The sequence below is a fragment of the Giraffa tippelskirchi genome, chromosome 10 (genome assembly GCF_054371585.1).
Source record: "Giraffa tippelskirchi isolate mGirTip1 chromosome 10, T2T-mGirTip1v1.2.pri, whole genome shotgun sequence".
NCBI lineage: Eukaryota > Metazoa > Chordata > Mammalia > Artiodactyla > Giraffidae > Giraffa > Giraffa tippelskirchi.
In genome coordinates, this window is record NC_137284.1 from 145291909 (window position 1) to 145316030 (window position 24122).

The window sequence follows — 24122 nt, forward strand, 5'->3', positions numbered from 1 at the left end:
TTTCCCATGAATTCTGTAATTTGAGATTCTCTGATTCAAGATGACATTGGGTGGGACTTCCCTGATTGTCCAGTGGTTAAGACTCCAAGAGGTGTGGGTTCAATCTCTGGTTGGAGAACCAAGATCCCACATGCCATGCAGTCCAAAAAAAAAAAAAGATTCCACTAGGTATAGACAGTGTTCTGCCAAAGCCTTCAAATCAAGACTCACAACCAGTATATAGGATTCACATTCAAGCTTAAGTTTAATAATCATCTCACCTCCATTTCCTTTCAGGTTAACCCTTTCTATGAGCAACACTACCACTTTTCAACTATTAAATTTGCTCTTCAACCTTCCAAAGTTTCAGAAGCAAAGCCTGATATCAAAACTCATCAAAGAGGATCTAGGACACTGGATTTCACTGATTTCTGCAAGGATTCTACTCTGGTGAGAAGTTTCAAAAACTGCAATGTGTGATCCATAATTTATTTCTGATGATGAATCAAACAACAGTTAAAATACTCCATTAAGACAGTCACATCAAAAAGAGCTTATTTAAACTTAGTGAAGCTACTTTTCTCGCTAGGCTCTATGTTCTTGATTTTAATATCTGTGGCTGTCCTTGTCCCTTTGTGCCCTCCTCCACTACCTGATAGCTGGATGTGAAAATGTTGCTATACAGTCATTCCATTATCCCAAACTGACACTCAACTGATAAGATCGGAAGAGACTGGAAGAGACTAACCCCTTATGGACAAACCTGCTTCACTTGGAGTTCATTTTACCAAAAGGGGGAAGCTGAGAAATTTCTGTGAAGGAAGTGACAGCCAAAAGGCGGTGGCTAACCGGAGAACCTAGGCAGAGGGTACACAGAGACAGCTACTGTGTATACCCCATGACTAATCTCCCAAATTCTTCTGGAGAATCCACAAGCCAATGAAGTTCTTAGGTATCAATAGTCAGCCTTGTCAAGGACAGAATATGCAGACCAAACCCCTATACTAGCTGCCAACTAGCTATCCAAAGGGGAAATCAAAGTATATTGTAATAAGGCTTTTATATGAAAATGAAGTCATTTCACAATAGCCTGTTTCAAGTTAAACTTGCAAGCGTGTTTTAAACTCTAAAACAACCATTAAAAAAAAATGCAGAGCTAATAAGTCAATAGTTGAGATAAATGTAATAAAAAATATCCAGTAAATTCAAAAGGCAGAAAAAGGAATCAAAAAATAATTAAGAATAGTTAGAAGCTAAAGGTTTAAGGTATGTTGTAGGGTTGGCATATTTTACTATAACTTATGGAAACTAGGTATTTTAGAGATACTAATAGCCAAAAGCCTTTTTAGGAGATAATGAGCTTAAGTTACTAGGGGATAGCAGGATTTAAAGAGATAAGAAATAAACTGAGGAATGTAATATACAGACCAGAGACAAACTTGAGTTACAATGTTATCACAAGGACACTTAAGAAGAAACTGAAGGACAACAATGATTTATGGAGACAGTAAATCTGAGTGAGGGGAAACTGAAGATGTCATACCTCTGACCTAATGTTTTTGTAAAAGTATAAAAGAAAACCTGATGCTTAAAATAAACATGCAGCCCAGTGCAAAAAAAAAAAAAAAAAAACACAGATGAAGCAAATAGAAAGTGTATAGCAAGATGGTAGATGCAAACCCAGTCAAATTCATAATTATAGTTAATGTAATTTTTTGAGAATTCAAAATAAAAAGCAGAGATTGTCATACTAGGTAAAAATGTAAGACCCAACTATATGCTGTCTATAGGATATTCATTTTAAATATATATTTGTAAAAGTAATGAGATCATTTTATACTTAGCAAATTAAAAAAATTGGAGGATGGTGGCCTTAATGAACTGTTGATGGAAGTGAAAAAGTTGGCTTAAAACTCAACATTCAGAAAACTAAGATCATGGCATCTGGTCCCATCACTTCATGGCAAATAGACAGGGAAACAGTGACAGACTTTATTTTGGGGGCTCCAAAATCACTGCAGATGGTGACTGCAGCCATGAAATTAAAAGACGCTTGCTCCTTGGAAGAAAAGTTATGACCAACCTAGACAGCTTATTAAAAACCAGAGACATTACTTTGCCAACAAAGGACCATCTAGTCAAAGCTATGGTTTTTCCAGTACTGGATGTGAGAGTTGGACTATAAAGAAAGCTGAGTGCCAAAAAATTGGTGCTTTTGAACTGTGGTGTTGGAGAAGACTCTTGAGAATCCCTTGGACTGCAAGGAGAGCCAACCAGTCCGTCCTAAAGGAAGTCAGTCCTGAATATTCATTGGAGGGACTGATGCTGAAGCTGAAACTCCAACACTTTGGCCACCTGATTCGAAGAACTGACTCATTTGAAAAGCCCCTGATGCTGGGAAAGATTGAAGGCGGGAGGAGAAGGGGACAACAAAGGATGAGATGGTTGGATGTCATCACCGACTCAATGGACATGAGTTTGAGTAAACTCTGGGAGTTGGCGATGAACAGGGAGGTCTGGTGTGATGCAGTCCATGGGGTTGCAAAGAGTCGGACATGACTGAGCGACTGAACTGAACTGAACTGATGGAAGTGTATTCTACCAATATAGTCATATTGGCACTTCCTCAAGTCTGCAGTATCTTGTGTTCAGCTATTCCACATCTGAGTATTTATCCCAAATAAATCCCCATCCGTGTCCATAAGGTTTTATGCACAAGGATATGCATGGAAGCATTGTTTGTTTTAGTTGGGTGTCAAAAGCAATCTGGATGTCCATGGCAGAGGAGAGAATGAGTAAAATACAGTTAAATACATGGAGTACTAATGCAGCCAGAAGACGCAACAGGTTAAGTTTAACAGCCTAATATAAACATAGCAATATGGACCTTTAAAACACAGTACTGAGAAAGAAAAATAAATAAATTAAAAAATAAGAAACAAGATGAGATCTGTAATGATTCAATTTACATAATTAGAGACATGGATTCTAAACAGTGTTACCCACGTTAGAGCAATACAAAGAATATGCATTTTAAATATTAGAATGGTTACTTATATAGAGGAGTAAGAAAATGAAAAGGGATAAATAACAATTCACACATATATATGTACATATAAAAAAACAAAAGAGGTGCCTCACACACCCTAACAATGTGCCATAAAACTAGGCTTGTGATTAACTCAACCCCTGTACATAAAGTCCAACTAAGAAGAACATATATGAAATAAAATGTCATATAGTTGAACCTGTCAGTATTTTCCTTTAGACATTCTGACTTTTTAACCCTCTCCTAAAATTATATAAATCACCTCTATCTTTCTAATTATTTCTAGTTGCTCTGTGTGCTTACATTTAGATCTTTAATTCATCTGAAAATACTTTTGCATTTGCTATGCAGAATAGTCATAACCATATTTTTAATGTAAATACGACTGTCCCAATGCGTCATATTCAAAGAGCCATCCTTTCCCAATTTTAAATGCTCCATTTATTATACACTTAATTCCCACATGTACGCGAGTCTATTTCTGGGTCTTTTTAATCCTCTGATCTATTTGTTTATTCTTCTACTCAAACTACTAACGAGTGTCGCTTTATATTTTAGTATACTTAGTATGAGTTAGGGGTTCCTGATTATTCTTTTTCAACAATTTCTTGGTAAATATCACATTTTTCCCTTAAGATCAAAAACAGACCCCCCTAAATGCTCTACTGTGATTCTGTCTGGAATTGCACACAATTTACATACTTTTCTGAGAAATATTGACAGCTTTATATCATATCTTCCTACCCAGGAACAAGATATGCCTTTGTATTCCAGCCTTTTTTTTTAAGTCCTGCAGTAAAATAGTTTCCTCAGATATATGTTCCATCTTTCTTGTTTAATTTATACTTGGTAATTTATAATTTGTTGCAACTATAAATTTTTTTAAATGTCCATTCTTAACTGAAATGCTATTATAAAGAAAAGCTGTTGATTTTTGACTATTTACTTTGTATCTAGAGATCATTTCAATTTTATCTTTTTATATGTAACAATATTTTTTAATATCTTGAATTTTCAATTTTTAGAAAGGGAGAGATGATTGCTTTCCTTTCAGAGTGATCAGGAGAAAAAAAAGAAATTTAGATTCAAACTATTTCTATTTTACACACACATACACACACACAGTGAGCAGAATGCTTACAATACCTTTTAAAAATTAGAAATTTTTAAAGCATCTAGTTTATCAATATATAAGGTAAAGGTTGTATCCAAAAGTAAATACAAACAAACACATACAATGAAATGAGGTAATCAGGAAAAAGAAAATATTTACATATAAAATTAAGCAAATTCTGTGGGCCAGGCATAACACAGAAGCTTGAAGTTTAATGTAGAAAAACATTAATAATACTACATTTTTAAAAAATAATCTGGAGGAGGACATGGCAACCCATTTCAGTATTTTTGCCTGAAGAATCCCATGGACAGAGGAGCTTAGTAGCCTACAGTCCATAGATTTGCAAAGAGTTGGACATGACTGAAGTGACTTCGCACAGCACAGCATTTTAAATAATAAACGTACATAAATTTATACCAGTAAACAACAGTGTATCAACTACAGGTAATCTTCCCTTTGCATGCGATAGTGCTCAGTCATGTCCAACTCTTTGGGACCCCATGGACTGTAGCCTGCCAGGCTCCACTGTCCAGGAATTTTCCAGGCAAGAATAATGAAGTGGGCTGCCACTCCCTTCTCCAGGGGATCTTCCTGACCCAGGGATTGAACCTGGGTCTTCTGCACTGTGGTAGATTCTTTACCATTTGAGCCACCAGGGAAGTCTCTTTGCATGTGGGGTTATAAAAAAAAAAAAGTCCATGCAACGTAAAACTGTGCAAAAAAAATCTATTAATCAATGGAATAAAATTATAATTGTCTGTGATGTCTAAAATTTTTGTCAAAATATTGAAAATTCTCTTATTCTTAATTATAAATATAGTAAAATTTAAAAAAGAACTAATACTTAGTCACTGTGCCATAATTTAAAATTTTAAAAACACTGAGAATTCAAGTGTTTTATTTCTTCATAAAAAACTCAATCCAAGGTAGTTTGAACAGTTTTTGCCTATTTCTCACCTAACTTATGATACACTGCAAGTATCTTTTATGTATTTTGGAGAATTATAATATTTCTCTTCTAACTTTGGAGCAGATACCAACATTTTATTCTTTCTGTTTTCAATGTGTTAATCATAAATATAATTCCATTTATATGCAATGTCCAGAACAGGTAATTCCATAAAGACAGAAAACAGATTAGTGGTTGACTAGCTTTGGGAGATTTGGGGAAATGTGGAGTGGCTGTTAATGGAGTTTTGGGGGGAAGATAATTACAACTACTGGCACTTCTACTTGGACCAGAAGGGAGGTCAAATTCCATGAAATTCCCTCAACCAAGTTGTCTACTGAGATTGGGTCAATTCTCTCCAAAAGGGTTTTTCATATTTAACTAGGGCCCTGACATTATCAAGTCTTTGTGATTTTCAGGCTTTTTTTTTTTAGCAGTAGGACCCATTTTGGGGGGGGGGAATTGAGTTTGAGAGCCCAATGTATAAGAAAAACAAAGCTATTTTTAATTGACACATTGCAGTTTATAAATTCAAATTTGTAACATTTACTCTCATATATGTGTGTGTGCTTAGTCACTCAGTTGTGTGCGACTCTTTGCGATCCCATGACTGTATCCTGCCAGGCTCCTCTGTCCATAAGGATTCTCCAGGCAAGAAGGCTAGGGTGGGTTGCCATGCTCTCCTCCAGGGGATCTTCCCAACCCAGGGATCAAACCCAGGTCTCCTGCACTGCAGGCAGATTCTTTATCATCTGAGCCACCAGGGAAGCCCATTTACTATCACAAAGTCAATTAATTAGAATAATGAGGATGTTTTGATGAACCCCCAAATTTTAAAAGTTATCAAATGTTATAGCAATCTCTATGTCAAACTTCTTTTAATTGCACAATATTAAAAACCCTGACACAATATAGTAATAGTTGTAAAGAGTAACAATTGATATTTTCACCTCACTATATTTATTATATTGATAATCATTTCCTCAGCTCTGGCAAAAATGATAGCAAAATAACATATACAATTTTGAATGCTCAGATCATTGATATAAAATCAATAATCATTTTTTTAATAGCTCTTGAAACATGCAAGTAGTACAACATGAAATGTTGATTTCAAAGTCAAATCACTGGCAATTGCTAAACTCAGTTGGTGTCTTTATCAACAATATACAAAATCAAACATGAAGTCTTCAAAACTTATGGTAAGGACTGAAAATTTTATATGACATTATTATTAGACAGTATGTTATATATTTATTTACTACTGCATAAGGACAACTACCCAGTGACTATGAACATTCTCAATAAAGCCCAAGACAGATACTAAGAATCTCTATCTTATATTGTAGAACAGGATAAAAATTATTATAAATTTGTAATATATTAATCTTCTATTTATATAAATAAAATTTGGACACAACTTGACATTAAAATGAAGTCATAGAGCTATTATTTGTCATTAGCACTTTTAGAAGGAAATAAGGTACTGAAGATTCTGGATTCCTAAGAATTAGTATCATCTAGTGTTCTGCAATAATTATTTGAGTTTGTTGCTATTGCAATATTATATGACCTAGCATATTGGGGAGCAAATTTTCCCTGAAGAGAGAACAAAGATCTTTGAGAATGAATATCCATATAGTAGTGTTTCCATGAGAGAAAATGGATTATTTACAAAGGAGGAGAGAGTGTATGTATTTCCTCTCCCCAGTTGAAACCACGCCTTAAGTGATAAGGCTTTAGACCCCAAATCTAACAATAGATAAAACAGTGCTTCACATCCAAAGCTAGTACTATTTCTCTGAGAACTGTGGCTCCATCTCCAATCTAGGACACCACAGACCTGCTTTTTCAGACTGAGAACACCAGATGGCATATGGTGGCTGAATCAGAGCCTTGGTAACCATGGCAACCAGCTACCATTCCAGCTCCTGCAGCTGCCATTTTTTATCCAAAGCAGTGTTTTGTGCACACTGGGGGTTTTGCTTTGAAATGGTTGTACTATGTGCTTTTCATTCTTCACAGAGTTAGGGTTTCTACTTCTGGGAAGGGAATCCCAACACCAGAAGTATATACCTTGGGTCAGTTGCATTAATTATATCTTATGTGCATTATTCATTGCATCTGCAAAAAGAAGACTGTGCAGTGATATTTGAGAAGGCCACGCCTTCCATAACAGGCTTTCTCTAGGGAGGCTAGACTTCATTGAAGGGAAATGCATGATGAGTGAGTGACTCCTTTCTGGATTGAGGTTAAAACAAAATAAAAATGCCCAGTTCAGTGCTTGAGGCCAGTTGTAGGTACAATGACCCTGCGAGCTGCTTGCACAAAAGGGATGTACATAAGTGTCACTGATCTGTAGACAGAAGATGTCTGTTTGCCAACCTACTGGAAGGATGTATTTTACATAAATAGTATCGTTCCATAAAATATGTTTTGGATGTGTTTTATGTCATGTAATAGTAAACCAAATATTTATAAAATGGAGACTATCCTTTTCCTTTTCTATCAGTCAAAAGTAATGAGATTTTCTAAATTAATCACCAGGCGTTGCCTCTAGTGATTGGCAGTATATTACAAGCCAGGCTGCCAAAAGCCATTCTCTTTGCCATTGGGAACAGAGATGAAAGGAGTTATGTTATCCAAATGTCTTCTCTAAATTTCTAAAAGGTTCTATTCTGAACGGAGACTCATTTATAAACACATCTATTGCAGCCTGGTGTTGTTTCTGGCTGTTAGATAGAGCAGCCATATCTTAAATGTGCATTCTTCAGATGAAAGATCCTTCTTAGAAAATTTAAATTCTGTTAAAAACACATTATTTTATGACATGAAAAATGAAGAATTTACACTGTATTAGTAATGTAATAATAATCATCAAGGATGGAAGAAAGGAACCTCAGCTAAGAAAATGACTGAAAAGAAATACAATAAATATTAACAGCTGTGAGACTTTGGAATTTTTTTCTCTTCCACACTTATGTATTTTCTAGTTTTTAATCAAGAGAATTTACTACTATGTCATAAACATAAAAACAATAAAATGTATTTTAGAATGTATTTTATTTTATTTATTTTTTTATCTGTTTTTTTTTTTACTAGAATGTATTTTAATTTCATTAAAACAGTCTCATTTTTCACTGACAAATGTAAAAACTGTTAACGTCTTATTTGCAAAAATTATTTGAAATCATGAACTTTCCAAAGAAAATAATTTTAACTCATTTTAATGTTAAATAAATTTTAATTATCTTTGTGATAACAGACAATAAACTCTCAAAACTTATAAATTAAAAAATACTCAAAACAATTTTTACCTAGTACTCTCTATGAATTGAAGTATTAATTAAGGGTATCAGAAGAGGAGAGTTAATATGATTATATGTCAAATTCAGTTTCCTGTTATTTTATGAAATTATTGACAAGAAAGATGATTTGACAAAATAGGTAATTTGAGAAAATTAGTCATGGGATTTTCATGCATTTGCTGGTTTTATACTATTGCACTTTTTCTATCTTTTTTTCTAAGATTTTGATGAAACTGAACCAAGAGCAGTACTGGGTCGAGAGACAATAATACGCCATCCATGAAAGCCAATTATTTGGCACCACTTCATAAATATTTCTCCAGTGTTTACTTACAGGAGCCTGTGTCACTAACTGGGGGAAGGATGGAGGAAGGTCCCTGAGCAAAGTGACCAGGTCACTTTCCTCCCTAGCAGAGCCACAGCAGTAAATGCAATTTGTACTTTGCACTCAGCACAATGGAATTCTGTGGGGCTTTTAACAATTACGTCTAGAAGTGTACTTAATAACATGGAAATATATTCAAATTATGTCATTAAGTGAGAAAAAATTATGATATTGAGATTGATGACAGATAGACACCCCCTCCAAGTGGTTAAGAACCATCATCTCTGTCATCATTTAATTAGAGCAGTTGCAAGTCATTATTTTCTGATTTTATTTTTACACATTACAAACATTTTCTGCCAGATTGCTGCTTTTTAACATTTTTTCTGATATCTTTTGTCTTGCCTCCGTGTTTTGCTTTTACCTGATGAAGTCTCTCAATCGTATCTTTTTTGTGATTCTCGATAGGCATTCCAGAATTAAATATTATCTTTTTGTGATTCTCGATAGGCATTCCAGAGTTAAATATTATCTGTTTCTTCTATAACTTTTTTAAAGTGTTTATGTCTATTTCTTTAATGTACATGGAATGTATTTTTACGTACTGAGAGGAAGAGTTAACTTTGCAATAAGGAACAAGTTATCACTATTGAAGAGGTTCAGAATATTCCACCCCAAGTTATGCCGCTTTGGCATGTAGATTGGTTTGAGCTGGGCGATCAAGAGCCAACAGACTCAGTAAAAACTCTTCACTGTCTAAAAGAAAGTATAAATCTCCCCACTTGCCAGAAAAAAATCTACATTAATAAGGGAAACTTCCATTAGAAAGAATGTCTATACCAGGAAGAGAGATACAATCAGAGATAACATTTTTCAAAAAGGGCGAACTTCATTCACCACACATTTCCTCCTGTCACTATCCTGGGAATTGCCTCCTCCCCCACTTAGATACCCCAAACGCCAGTCCCTTTCCTTATCTCAAAATGCTATATAAATATCAATCCTCTGGCCACATTTGAAATCTCCTATTTTTATGGGGCTTCTGTGTGTATATATGCGGTTAAGTATTTTCCTTTTTTTAATCCTCTTAACGCTGTTTTAGGTCAATTTAATTTTTATACCAGTCACAGAAGTTAGAAGGGTAAAAGGGAAGCTTTTTTTCCTCTTCAGTGCTATTATTATAATTATTTTATTAGATCTTTTCTAGATTTTTGTTCTTTCTCTTGTAGTTCTGCCAAATTCCCTGAATCAAATACATATATTTAGGTTCTATTTGGTACCTTGAAGGAGTAATCTTACAAAGAAGAAATGACTTTCAAAAGAAATACAAATATTAAGATACTCATCCAATCACTTGCATGAATTTGTGACTGAAGACCATGAAGGATACTAGGAAGGGGCTACAGTGCTGTTTCACGTGCATCTCGGTCAATTTGGTCATGCCCAGTTATTACTGGCCTTATGATAGATCTCCATCCTTTTCAATAATTAGAGGCAGGTGACATCTACAGGGACCTCACTTCCAGATGGTATGTGATAATGAAAATAAGTCTCAGACCACATTCTGCCACATGTATAAATATTTAGCAACCAGGTCCCAGACTATCACATGAGCAGCTTAGTAAGTTGATGAAGCCTCAGTAATCCAGCCTGTTAAGTGTCCAACAGCACTCCACAGTCACGAGAGGCCGGGAGAACAAGGTTTCAGCTTTGGGGCAGGACTGAGCTCACAAATCAAAACCAGGTGCAAGAATCCTTCCATTACAGTCCATGACACAGTTTAGCATCCCAAACGTGGAGCGATAATCCAAGGTGTGTAAACTGTTAGGCTGGCTAGATTTCTTTCATGCTGTTTATGCAAGGGCAGGAATACATCTAAACATGTTTAGTCAGTCCACATAATTGAAACTTGTCTGAAACTCATTTCACCAATGAGAAAAAATTATCTCACCAGTGAGAAATTATTTCTAACTCATTATGCTAATTAACAAAACCCCCAGAACAGATATAAGATAAAGATGGCTGGAACCTGTAAGCAAACTCCTCTGCAATATGGCTTCTGAACTGAGAAATTCAAACACTAACTTACCACGCCCAGAGTGTGTTTTCACAATTAGGGTTCTTCAAATATCAAGTAACCATTCCTACGAAGAGAAGAAAATTTAACATACTGTACCACATTTTGTATGCCGAAACATTTTTAATTTCAACCTTAAGATCATCTGATCACGTACACGTATTTCTCATCATTTCTCAGTGATACTCATATCTCCTATTCTGACAAGGAAAACTTACCTATGCTCCCCAGTCGCTTTCCAAAAATGATCCTCCTGCTTCCTGTTCAAGCCAACAGAACAAGGCCTCGTTCTGTTCAGAAGCAAAGCTTTCTTGTTTCGTTTTTTAGCCACACCCTGCAGGATCTTAATTCCCCAACCAGGGATGGAACTCACAAACGCTGCAGTGAAAGTGCCGAGTCTTAGCCACAGGAGGCCAGGAGAGTCTTAAGTTTTATTCTTGGATAAAAGAATTGGGAGGCGAAAGCTCAGGCTCTAGAACACACTCTCCGGACAGGCTCCGGGTGGGGCTGCTTTATAGGAAGGGGTCTCGTCAGCGGAGAAGGGATGAAGCTCTCCTGAGGCCGCTGCATTGAGACTGCGCACAGCCTGCTGTTGCTGCCGCCGCCATCTTGAATGGAGTACCGTGCTCACAGCGTCTCTCCAGGGTCTGTGAGCTGAGGTACCCGCCCCGCTATTTCACACAAGGAGCTCTCAAGTACCGCGTGCCAGGCCTTTGACCCCGGCACCCTAGGAGCAAGTGAAAACAGAGGAAGCGCAAGGGGAAAAAAAAAGGTTAGACTCATTACCCAGATTCTATTTTTATTCTCCAGGAATTGTCACTGGGTTTTGCTGGTGACAAATCCCTCTTTAACTGTCCTGCTCCTCATTCTGAGGGGCGATGAGTCGTCTTCTGCAGCCGCTTTCTGCTGTGTTTGGGCTTCGCTTGTCATAACCGTGGTTAGGGGAGCACAAGTTGTGTGGTCGTCACCAGGCCTCAGGCCTAATTCTCTGTAACCCCCGCATCCACCATTTAGAGTTTTATAGATTCTGACCTTTTAGAGACAGGACACCAGACAGCTTAGAATGCAGGCCCAAATATTAGCAAGAGAATAACGGTCATGGGGGCGGGGTGGGGTGGAGTGGGAGCACTGGTGGTGCGGGTAAAGTACAAACCAAGTGAGGCTCCGGAGTCCTGTTATCCCCACAGGCGTGTTTGTTTGTTCAGCCGGAGTTGGCAACCAGGTTTCTGCTAGCCAAGTGGTTTCTCCCAGCAGTCTGCTCTTTCTTCATTCAGGCCACATCGATGCAAAAACAGCCCAGCATACTGGCTGATGGACAGACTCCTCTCTTGTCAGCAGCTAACAGTTAATCTAGGGCAATCTGATTACCCAGGACTATACCAATCAGGAGTAAACTGACTTAACCTGAAGTCGAGGCAGGTCTCATCAACCACCAACACCATGTTGGCTATTATCTTTTTATGGTGACAGAGTTTTATAAGATTCCCTGGCCAAGGTCACTAGAACCCTCAAGAGAGCAATGATTCCTGCAATTAGTAGTCTGCTTTAGGAGGCACACTTTTGTTGTTTTTCAGAAAAGAAGCTTCATATCTGAGAGAGGTTCAAGGAGTAGTCAAGGGTATCCATGGCCCCAGGTTCTCTCTCTGAGGTCCAGCCTTGGGGGCCCCTCTTCACTCAAGTGTGAAGTGCCCATAGCATGATCCCTGCAACTTCAGGGCAGAATGGGTAGGTTAGGATTACCAAGTAGGGTGCATTCCACTCAAGAGTGAGTCAGTCTTGGAGAAGGAAATGGCAACCCACTCCAGGATTCTTGCCTGAGAAATCCCGTGGAGAGGAGCCTGGCAGGCTATAGTCCATGGCGGTCACACAGGGTCAGACAGGACTTAGCCACTGAACAACAATTGGTTTATTACTTGTATCAAATGTGTCACATTAATCCACCAGGGAAAACTGGGTGTGGGATATGTGGGAATTCTCTGCATTATTTTTCTGTAAATCTACACTATTCTAAAACTAAAAGCTTATTTTTAAAAACACAAGAAAATATTTATAAAGTATATATCTCAGAAAGGACTTGTATTTAGAAATATATAAAGAACTCTTAAAACAAAAACAGCCTAATAAAAAGTGGGCAAAAGATTTGAAGAGATGTTTTCTAGGGAAGATATATGGATGGCAAATAAGCCATGAAAAGATGCTCAACAATATTAGTCATTAAGGAAATGCAAATTAAAGCTGCAGTGAGATACCACAACATACATAGGTTAATTAAGGGCTAAAATTTTAAAAAAAGAAACTCAATATTGTAAAGTAATCCTTCTCCAATTAAAATAAATTAATTAAAAAAAGAAACATCATACTAAGTCTTGGCATGGATATGGAAGAACTGGGACTCTCATATACTGTTGAGGGAGTGTAAAATGGTACAACCACTTTGGAAAACAGTTTGACAGTTTCTTAAAAGTTAGATAAGGGCTTCCCAGATGATGCCAATGGTGAAAGTTATATATATATGTATATATACCTACCATATGATCCAGTCATTCCACTCTTAAGTGTCGATCTAAGAGAAAAGCAAATGTAAAAAGATACACACACTTGAAAGTTCATAGCAGCTTTACTTGTAGCAGTCAAAATCTGGAGACAACACAAATGTTTCATTCATCAACAATTGAGTGTACAACGTTCTGTAATGACCTGTATGGGTATAGAATCTAAAAAAGAGTGGATATGTGTGTATGTATGCTGTACAGCAGAAACTAACACAATGTTGTAAATCAACTACACTCCAATAAAAATTAATTTTAAAAACCAATTGAATGGTTGAACAGATAAACTGTAGTACAATGAAATATGATTCAGCAATAAAAAAGAATAAGCAATGAATACTGGCAACAACATGGATGAACCTCAAAATAATTATTCTTAGTGAAAGAAGCCAGACCAAAACACAAACAAACAAAAAACATAGTACAGCCTAGATGATTCCTAGAAAACAGGATGATTTCTAGAAAATAGAAATTAATCTGTGGTAACAGAAAGCAGATCAGTAACTACATTGGGAGTAAGGGGAAAGAGGGATTAAAAAGAGCATGAGGAAAATTTTAGGAAATTTTTTGGGTGTTCTCTATCCTGACTATGGTGAGAGCTTCACAGTTGTATACATATGTTAAAACTATCAAGTGGCACCCTTTAAAATATGTGCAGTTTATTATATGCCAACTATACCTCAATAAAGAAAACATGTACAGAAAAGAAAAATAAAGTGAGGCGGTCTTGTGGCTGCTTGTTTTCCAGGTTTTTAGATACACTCAGTCTCCTCCCCTTTAGTAGTTGAGGGCTAAGTTAGTGAGTGCAGACACACCTGATTACCATATTTTGTGAGGGCTTTCATGGATTCTTTTACCTAGAAGACATACTGAAGTGGTTCCATCTCAAGGGAGCTAAGGGGTCCCTTCTCTCAGGCTTTGGGAATGGGCCTACCATATGCAAGTTCAAACACACTTAAATTTAACTTATATCTGGGCACTAATGGCATGCATATCAGGGCGGTTGGGAATAATTTAATCCAATTTTCTCGAGTCTTTTGGCATAGCTTGACTAAGGTTCATTTTAAGGTTTGATTAGATCTCTCTACTTTCCTCAATGATTGGAGTCTCCAGGCTGAGTGTAGGGTCCATTTTATACCCAGGGCACTTGCCCTTTTGCCACAAATGCTGGACCATTATCACTTAGTTGGGATCTTGGCTTTTTTCTCTTTTAGTAATGCATTAGCCAGTACTGCTGCCATTCCAGTTCTAGTGGGGAACTCCTCTACTTACCTTGGAAATACATCCACTAGCACCAAGAGATATCTGAAATTGCCTGGTACTATCAGAAGGACAGTGAAAACAATCTGACTATCTTCCCCAGGATATGTCCTTATGATCTAAATGAACCTTATCTTGGGGGCCTTATCTGGGGATCCAGTGTTGGGGTTATTCCTTGAGCAGATGGGACATGTCTCAGCTATCCAACTGATCATACTTTTCATGCCAAGAGTTTCCATGACTTCAGCTAACCAATTATATAAGGCTTCCCTCCTATAGTAAGTTCCTTGATGAGCCTCTCCAATGGCTTGATAAGCTTCAGTTTGGGAAAGGAAGTATTGTTTATGCCCATTAACGAGCCACCTATGGCCTCCTAGGTCTCTGCTGAAGCCCCATTTCTGGGCTTTGTCTAATTCTTCATTTGTATAGACTGGGGAATAATTGGATAGATCTGTCCTCTTAGGTATGAGGGGTAGTTGCCAGGTTACTGGTTCTAAGACTGCCCTTTTGGCAGCTCCATCTGCTTCATTGTTTCCCTTTATTACCTCTGTTTGCCCTTTTTGATGACCCCTACAGTGAATCACTGTCACTTGTTTCAGAAATTGCACTGCTTCTAGGAGTCTCAATATGTTTAAGCCATGTTTCCCTTGCTCCTTCTCTACATTAAGCACAACTCTTTACTTTCAAATAGCCCTGTGTGCATGTAGGATGGCATATGCACACTAGTAGTCCATGTAAATATCTAGGATTTTTCCCTGTTCTGAGCTCTAAGGCTCAGGTGAGGGCCATCAGCTTGGCCTTTTGGGCTAAAGTCCCTGGAGGTAGGCTTTGTGCCTCAATGACTTTGTCTAAGATGTCACTGCTTATTCCACTATCCTTTTCTTCTTCTCTCATAAAATTGTTCCCAACTGTGAACCAGATACCTCGGTGGTGTCTGAGAGAAACTCACTTTCTAAGTCAGAGCAACTTGAATAGATGGTGCTTTGTATAATCATGCTCAGGAGGCCCTGCTCCTGTTGGTAGTGGGGTGGCATGATTTTGAGTGACAGGTTTTTATGGTAATGACTGTGTCCCGCTTCAAGGACACTGAGGACATTATCTCTTCCAGTGTCCCTCTTGTTTATGGTACACAGACTGGGACCCAGTTTCTTTGGCTTGCTATCCCTCGATAGAGGCAAGTAGTCACTCACCAGAGTCAGAGGTCTCTATGGGCAGTTAGTTCAGATTCCCATGCTGACTAATTCACGTTGGAGGGCAACAGCCAGTATGTGGGCTTTCCTCCAACTGTTTTTATCCTCTGACTTTTCCTCCTCTATAGCTTTGTTTTTAAACACCCAGTCAGCAGTCTTCTACTTTTGTCTTATTTTTGTGGCTCAGATAGTAAAGAATCCGCCTGCAATTCAGGAGACCTGGGTTCGATCCCTAGGTTGGAAAGATCCCCTGGAGAAGGGAATGGCTGCTCACTCCAGTATTTTTTTCCTGGAGAATTCCATGGACAGAGCAACCTGGTGGGCTACAATCCATGGGACTGCAAAGAGTCAGACGTGACTGAGTGACTAATACTTGTACTTTTCAGGCAACCTGCATCAGACAGGAGATAGGGCTAACTGGTTCTATTTCCAGATTCTGAATTTTATACCTAATATCAGCAGCACTTTGGGAAATGAAATACAACATCAGGATTGCATTCCCTTCCAATGACTCAGCGTCAATGGTAGTATAAATTCGGAGACAGTCCTTGAGACACTCCAGGAATGCCAAAGTGTTTTCCGTTGGCTCCTGTTTTATTTCCTTTATTTTTTTCCAATTGACCGGTTCCTTTCCTGCTGCCTGGATTCCCTTTAAGTTATATTTTTACATTGACGGGACTGCCTCAGGGATATGATAGTTATCCTCTCTAGTTCCTACAGTGTCTAGTGAGTTCAGAGCCTGGCGGGTGGGTCCAGGTAGAACGGCTACAATCAGTCCCGTCTGAGTCACCAAAAATTTGTTATCAACCCTCCCTGGCTCTTCCAAAAGGGTTCTCCTGCCTAATGTCACTCACACCAATACAGTGAGGCTGAGTTTAGTTAAGAAGCAAAGGAAAGCTATATTCTTTGATCAAAGAATGGAGAGGTGTGAGCTTGCACTCTATAGAGTCCATGCTCTCCCTCAAAGAACATTGGTAGAGCTGCCTTATAGGGTTCTTGTCAGCAGGGAGGGGATTGGAGCTCTTGAGGGTCAGCACAGCTGTGCTGCTCACAGCATTCCAGATCAAAGTGCTGGGTGCAGCATTTCTGCACACAGCCTGCTAAGCTGAGATGTCAGGCAAAGCCATTTCACATAGGAACTCTGGTCTGAAGTGCCAGATGTAAAGCCTCTGCATGTGGTACCCTATGAACAAATGAAACTATGCTAAGCACAAAGGGGAAAAGGTTAAGCTTTTTATTTTATTACCCAAATTCTATTTTTATTAACATTCCTGGGAATTGTCAATAGGCTTTACTGGTGACAGCAACACCATTATTTGTGATTACGAAAGTAAGACTCATCACCTGCCTTTAAGAATGACATTTGGTTTAGGCTTGGAAGTCTCCACAGAAGCCCAAGTCCTCTTTTGTCTTAACCTTAGCTGTTATGAATAATACTCTCCTCTCAATGTAGCCCATGATTCTCAAGAGGAGATGGGATATTGGGGAAGGATCCCATTCCAAGTCTGGCTTATCAGAATCTCCTAAGGGTAAGACCTCTACATTCTGTTAATCTCCCCAGGAGGGAAAGTTACTATTCATCTTCCCAAGCTCAGCTCTCTTAGATTGCATTCCCATAGGACTCCTCTCTGGAGTCTGTGTTTCACCATTCCCTTGACCTTAATCAGTAACAAAGGCCTTTATAATATTGCCATGGCATTGCTCCCTCCCCACCCCTCCCCCATCCCAAGTTTATAAACTCCTTAGCTCCCTTGCCTCTGGGCATGTCTGTTTATTGCATCTCACAAAAGAAGAAGAAAGAAAGAACAGAAAAAAAGAATGTCTAGTCCTAAGCTTTCTTTTGCATCTGCCTGCTTGCTGGCCTCTGAATCCCTGAAGCAGTGAAAGGTAAATAAACCTCTGGTCTATTCTTTCTTTGTTCTCTGAACTGGGACTTCACACCCAAGGAGATTTTCTACTCAGATGAGATTTGGAGAGGTCTTTTTTCTTTGCTTAGATGATTTGAACTGATAATTTGCATCTACAAAGGGAACTAAAAAATGCTGAATGGCTCTTAGAAAACACTGTGGAGGCACTCGTTAGGATAATCTTGCCTATACTCTGAAAGAGATGAGACCTCCAAGTGAATGGAAACCCAAAAACAAAATTTTCAATTGTCCCTGGATAATTCTTTCTATGGTCAAACAGGTTTGAATTCACTAGTCTTAAAACCAGTACCCACTCTCCCCACCAAGGAAAACACTTAGATAATTTCAACAAAGATAAACAAATAAAAACATAGGACAAAAAAACAAACTAACCTAGTATTGCAAACAAAAACAACCCAATATTACAAACAATAGAAGATTAAGACAGGAAAGACTCATGTGAAAATCTCACACAACCCCATCTCCAGTTGAGTTATTCCATAAAGCACAAGATTTTTAAATAAAATATACCCAGCTTATTCTCAAAGAGACAAAAGAAAGCATTGCTTTCCTTTATTACACCAGAATGGACTTTGATAAGAAAGACAACAAAAGGTAGTAGCTGAACTAAAATAGATGAAATAAAGGGATGATAAATATGAAAGAAAAGCAGCCACTACTGAAAAGAAAAAAAAATCAGAACAAATAGAACAGAAGCAAAATGCACCTGATAATGCATTGTGAGAAATCACCATGTTATAGAGGAGGGAGGCTGTGAACAGAGAGCAATGCTTCTACATACCTTGGGAATAGTTTTAAATTCCAAACACAAAGGCAGCAGGGACTCAGCCTGCAGCTTTCTGCTGAAGAATTTATGAGGTTCCTTGGCCCCTTCATCTAGCACCTAATCACAGAGCCATTTTTACCTGAAAATTCTCCTTTTTCTCTTATACAAAACCATCAAACACATTATAAAAGCAGAGCTTTGGGCTCTAGGAAACACTAGACAATGAATGACAGAATTCTGTGGAAATCAGAAAATATCAACTTTGATTTCATCAGACTGACAATAATGACAGAAATGTAAGTTACAGTTATATCTAAAAAAAAGCTTGATGAAGTCAAAAATGCTGGACTGACCATTATCTTTCTCCAGTGCAAATGATAAAGAGTTGTCTAAAGAAGATTTACATTATGGTGATAACCATTTAAAAAAGAAAAAAAAAAAAGAACTCGTGACAAGGATTCTCTCCTTGACTAAACATCCGTGAGGTTTCTCTGAGTCTTCATCTCAAGTACACGTGCTGACCTTGGCCTTCTGTGTCCATCTTTAAATTGTCCAATTTTAGCAAGAACCCTGTGAAGTCAGTTTAGCCAGAATCCCTACCCTTAATATCTGATCTGATCAGATTCCTCATCCCCCACCATCTCCCAGGTAACATTGCCCTAGCCTGTCTTCATCAAGAATGCTGTTAGGTCAGTTTAGTGAAAAAAATATTTCCAATTAAATATGTGAATTGAATATATATTTGCCTCTGCTCATCCAGAAACTTCACTGAATAATAGTAAAGCCCTATGAGTCATAAACCTGAAAGGGCAAGAAGAATAGGAGAGTGGGGGTGGGGGGGGAAGGATGTCAACCAAAATTTGGGAGCTGGAATGAAAATGAAAGTTGAGTAACTGGTTTACCAAGCCAGAGAGGACCTGAAGAGTGAGGGAGGGCACAAGGGTATGTGGAGGCTGAATTTAAGCAAACTGATTCACAATGGTTTTCTGTTTTATTTGCTTTTTAAATTTAAGAGTTTATTTAAGCAAAAATTGATTCATATCAGGCAGTGCCAAACCGGAAGTGGTTAAGAGTGCTCCTTATTAATAAGGTTGAAACCCAGATAATCTAAGGGATTTGAGGCACCAGGACCCCCCCATATGTGGATAGTCTAAAAATAGATGAAAAATCAGATAAAAGTAGGAATGAATGAGTAAAGTGGCAGTGATCCTATGTGTGGCGTTTGCCTCGGATGTAAGCTGCAACACAGCCATGGCTCAGAGATATCTGGCAGAGCCACTTGCTTGAAAGTGAAAAACCCCAAACTCCTACTTGTAGATGACAGCACCTTGGAAAGCTACCCTTAGATGTTGTCTGAGCCCAAGCCCTGCCAATGGTGACCTCGAAAAGAAATTGATAGAAAGACTTTATGCAGAAAAATGCAAGCCTGTTTTGCTTCCATTCCAATGTGTCAAAGAGCTTGGAAGTCATCACCCCCATCCTCAAAACAAGGAAAAAAGCTGTACAAACTGAAAATCAATCTTTCTTCTTAAAACCATCAGAAAGTTGAGGTTGCAGGACAAATTCACACTCCAGAACCTGGAAAGACAAGTGGGTCACCGCTTACATGGAGCAAAAGCCACTAGAGATGGTGGCCTGTAGGAATACTTCAGATGTTATTGACTAATTACTGGAGATTGAACAAGGACTGGCTTGAGAGTTAAAAACTTTCAGGGGCCCAGTCTCAGGGTGCCCCCTGATACTTTCATGAGTTTATCTTTAAGAACCCCACCAGATCCTCACAATGAAAATCACAGAAAAATCTCCTCATGCTTAGGGTAGGGGGAGGAGAAAACTAACCACCATAAATAAATCCAGAGAAAAAGTTTTATTCTCCATAAAAAAAAAAAAAAAGTTCACTCTCAGAGAAACCAGTGCTTTATCAGAGCCTAATGTGTCCTAGACAAAAGGCAATTAGACAGCCTTCCTGTCCTTCTCCAGCTTTCCTGTCTCACATAAAAAGAGAGGGGGAAAGCTATAAAAATTCTTCTGAAGGTTGCAATGCAGGGACACAGGCACACTAAGAAAATAAAAACAAGATTCAATCATAAAATTTTAGGATACTTCCTTTATGCAACACCTTATCACCATATAAATAGGATTCTGGTATAAAAGTAGGGATTACAATTGACAACAGAACTGTGAGAAACAGACTCTTACTAAGAAGGAGTTGCTAGGGAAGCCCAAAGGAACAGGAAAGACAAAAATACTAGAGGAAATTGAATTCTCTGACACCTACAGTTATAGCAAACATTAAACACAACCTGACATCTACTCAGATAAACATAAAACCTCACACTACAGACCAGTTCTCTCAGTTCCTATTACCCAATACATTGGGTAATTTGTTCAACTTGCAACAAAAAATTCGAAGGCATCCTATAAAGCAAGAAAATATGCAGTCTGAAGAGACAAAGCAAGCATCAAAACCAGTCTCATATAGAGCAGAAATATTGGAATTACCAGGCAGAAATAATAATTAGGATTGTTATCCTAAGAGCTATAATGGAAAAGGTGGACAGCATGCAAGAACAGATGGATAATGTCAGAAGAAAAATGGGAGCTCGGAGAAGGAAATGGCAACCCACTCCAGTATTCTTGCCATGGACAGAGGAGCCTAGTGGGCTACAGTCCTTGGGGTTGCAAACAGTCAGACATGACTTGCGACTAAACAACAACAAAGATATGTATTTGTCCATTTATACTTATATAAGTTTCTAAAGCCTGTGTATATTTATGTTCACAATCTTTTTTTTTTTAATTTTACAATTTAAAAATTGTAATCTGTTCAGCTACTAAACCTGAGATGACCTGAATTCATCTGCTGGTGAAATAAAGACTGTTTATCCCTGCCCCCAAAAAAGAAAAATGGAAACTCTAAGGAAGAATCATGTTTAAAATTAAAAATGAAAACATTGTAACAGAAATGAAGAAATGAAGATTTTCTTTGATGGGCTTATTGGTCAATTGGATACAGACAAGGAAAGAATTGATGAGTTTGAAGATATTAAGAGAAATTTCCAAAATTGAAATGCAAAGAGAAAAAAAAAACGGAAAATTCAGGAAATGGGGAACAATTGCAAAAGGTGTAGAATACACAAAATGGAATCACCAGAGGAAGGAAAGAAAGGATAAGAAGAAATATTTGAAGTAATAATGGCTGAGAATTTTTCAAAATTAATGACAGGCACCAAGTCACAAATCCAGAAAGCTCAAAGAATACCAAATATGATAAATAGCAAAAATCTACACTGAGGGACAACATTCAAACTGCAGAAAGCAAAACAAATTCTTGAAAGAAACCAGAGGAATAAAAATCCTTGCCTGTACAAGAATGGGGGCTTCCCAGGTGGCATTAATGGTAAAGAATCCGCCTGCCAATGTAGGAGGAGATTCCCTGGTGGCTCAGAGGGCTTCACTGGCGACTCAGATGATAAAGAATCCACTGCAAAGCGGGAGAGGGAGGTTCAGTCCCTAGGTTGAGAAGATCTCCTGGAGAAGGAAATGGCAACCCACTCCAGTTCAGTTGGAGACTTAAGAGACATGGGTTAGATCTCTGGGTTGGGAAGATCCCCTGGAGGAGGGCATGGCAACCCACTCCAGTATTCTTGCATGAAAAATCCCATGGACAGAGGATCCTGGCAGGCTACACCATCCATAGGGTTGCAAAGAGTCGGACTCAACTGAAGCAACTCAGCACACATACAAAAATGAGGATAAGAATTACATCAACTTCTTTTATAAACCATGCGAACAAGAAGAGAGTCAATGAAATACTTAAAGTATTGAAAAAAAAAAAAAAACAAGACCCTACAATTCTGTATCCAACAAAAATTTCCTTCAAAAGTAGAGAGAGACTTTCTCAGAAAAACGAAAACAAGAATTTCTTGCCTATACACCTACCTTTTAAGAAATGTTAAAAGAAGTTCTGTAGCAAAAAGGATTACTTAAGTCAAGAACTCAGATATATATAAAGAAAGGAATAGAAGTTAAAAAGGGGAAAAAAAAAGGGAAAATAATTTTAAATTTTTTTCTTATTCCTATTGATCTAATAGATTAATGTTCATTCAAAATAATAATAGCTACAATGTATTAGGTGATTATAGTGTATGGATAAGTGTAATGAATGACAACACTATTAAAAGGGATGGGAGGGAGAAATTGAATACTCTCTTATAATGTATCTTCACTAGATGTGAAGTGGCATGTATATTATTTTGAAAGTGAACTTAAATTAGTTATAAATGCATAGTTTAAACTCTAGGGCAAACACTGAAAATTGATACGTCAAGAGGAGGGAAAATGGAATCATATAAAATACTCAAAACCAGAGGGAACAGAAAAGAGGGAAAGATTAAAAACAGAAAGTACATAAATAGAAAACAGTTTTAAATATGCCACATATTAATCTATATCAATAATCACTTTAAATATGAATGGTCTAAATATACCAATTAAAAAATACAGAATGACAGAATAGATAAAAAAAATAAGACCCAACCATGTTATGTACAAGAAATCTACTTTAACTATACAGATAAAAATAGATGAAAAGTAATATTCCATTGTGTATATGTACCACAGCTTCCTTATCCATTCATCTGCTGATGGACATCTAGGTTGCTTCCATGTCCTGGCTATTATAAACAGTGCTGCGATGAACATTGGAGTACACGTGTCTCTTTCAATTCTGGTTTCCTCAGTGTATGCCCAGCAGTGGGATTGCCGGGTCATATGGCAGTTCTATTTCCAGTTTTTTGAGGAATCTCCACACTGTTCTCCATAGTGGCTGTACTAGTTTGCATTCCCACCAACAGTGTAAGAGGGTTCCTTTTTCTCCACACCCTCTCCAGCATTTATTGCTTGTAGACTTTTGGATAGCAGCCATTCTGACGGGCGTGAGATGGTACCTTATTGTGGTTTTGATTTGCATTTCTCTGATAATGAGTGATGTTAAACATCTTTTCATGTGTTTGTTAGCCATCTGAATGTCTTCTTTGGAGAAGTGTCTGTTTAGTTCTTTGGCCCGCTTTTTGATTGGCTTGTTTATTTTTCTGGAATTGAGCTGCAGGAGTTGCTTGTATATTTTTGAGATTAATTGTTTGTCCCTTGCTTTGTTTGCTATTATTTTCTCCCATTCTGAAGGCTGTCTTTTCACCTTGCTTATAGTTTCCTTTGTTGTGCAAAAGCTTTTAATTTTAATTATGTCCCATTTGTTTATTTTTGCTTTTATTTCCAGTATTCTGGGAGGATTCATAGAGGATCCTGCTATGGTTTATGTTGGAGAGTGTTTTGCCTATGTTCACATATACACAATGTAATATTTCTCAGCCATTAAAAGGAATACATTCGAATCAGTTCTAATGAGGTGGATGTAACTGGAGCCTATTATACAGAGTGAAGTAAGCCAGAAAGAAAAACACCAATACAGTATACTAACACATACGTATGGTATTTAGTTAATTGGTAAAGATAACCCTGTATGCGAGACATCAAAAGAGACACAGATAAATAGAACAGTATTATGGACTCTATGGGAGAAGGCAAGGGCGGGATGATATGGGAGAATGGCTTTGAAGCATGTAA

General features: G+C 37.8%; 2 protein-coding genes across 12 annotated transcripts in view; one reads left to right on the forward strand and one right to left on the reverse strand.

Moving 5' to 3' along the window:
• CREB3L2 (cAMP responsive element binding protein 3 like 2) overlaps positions 1-11856 on the reverse strand; it is a 254622-nt gene extending 242766 nt beyond the window's left edge. Inside the window, exons 1-2 of one of the 2 annotated variants that reach the window (XM_081533105.1) lie at positions 11023-11856; positions 10817-10871 (exon numbers count right to left, since the gene is read on the reverse strand). The gene's annotated coding sequence lies outside the window, so the exon portion shown is untranslated. The remainder of the gene's footprint in view (positions 1-10816; positions 10872-11022) is intronic. The other variant, XM_081533107.1, reaches the window with a different exon arrangement.
• TRIM24 (tripartite motif containing 24) overlaps positions 11169-24122 on the forward strand; it is a 351893-nt gene continuing 338939 nt past the window's right edge. For 4 of the 10 annotated variants that reach the window (XM_081533092.1, XM_081533100.1, XM_081533102.1 and 1 more), the window contains exon 1: positions 11338-11576. The gene's annotated coding sequence lies outside the window, so the exon portion shown is untranslated. Of the gene's footprint in view, positions 11577-24122 lie in introns of all 10 variants that reach the window. The other 6 variants (XM_081533089.1, XM_081533099.1, XM_081533093.1 and 3 more) reach the window with 5 other exon arrangements.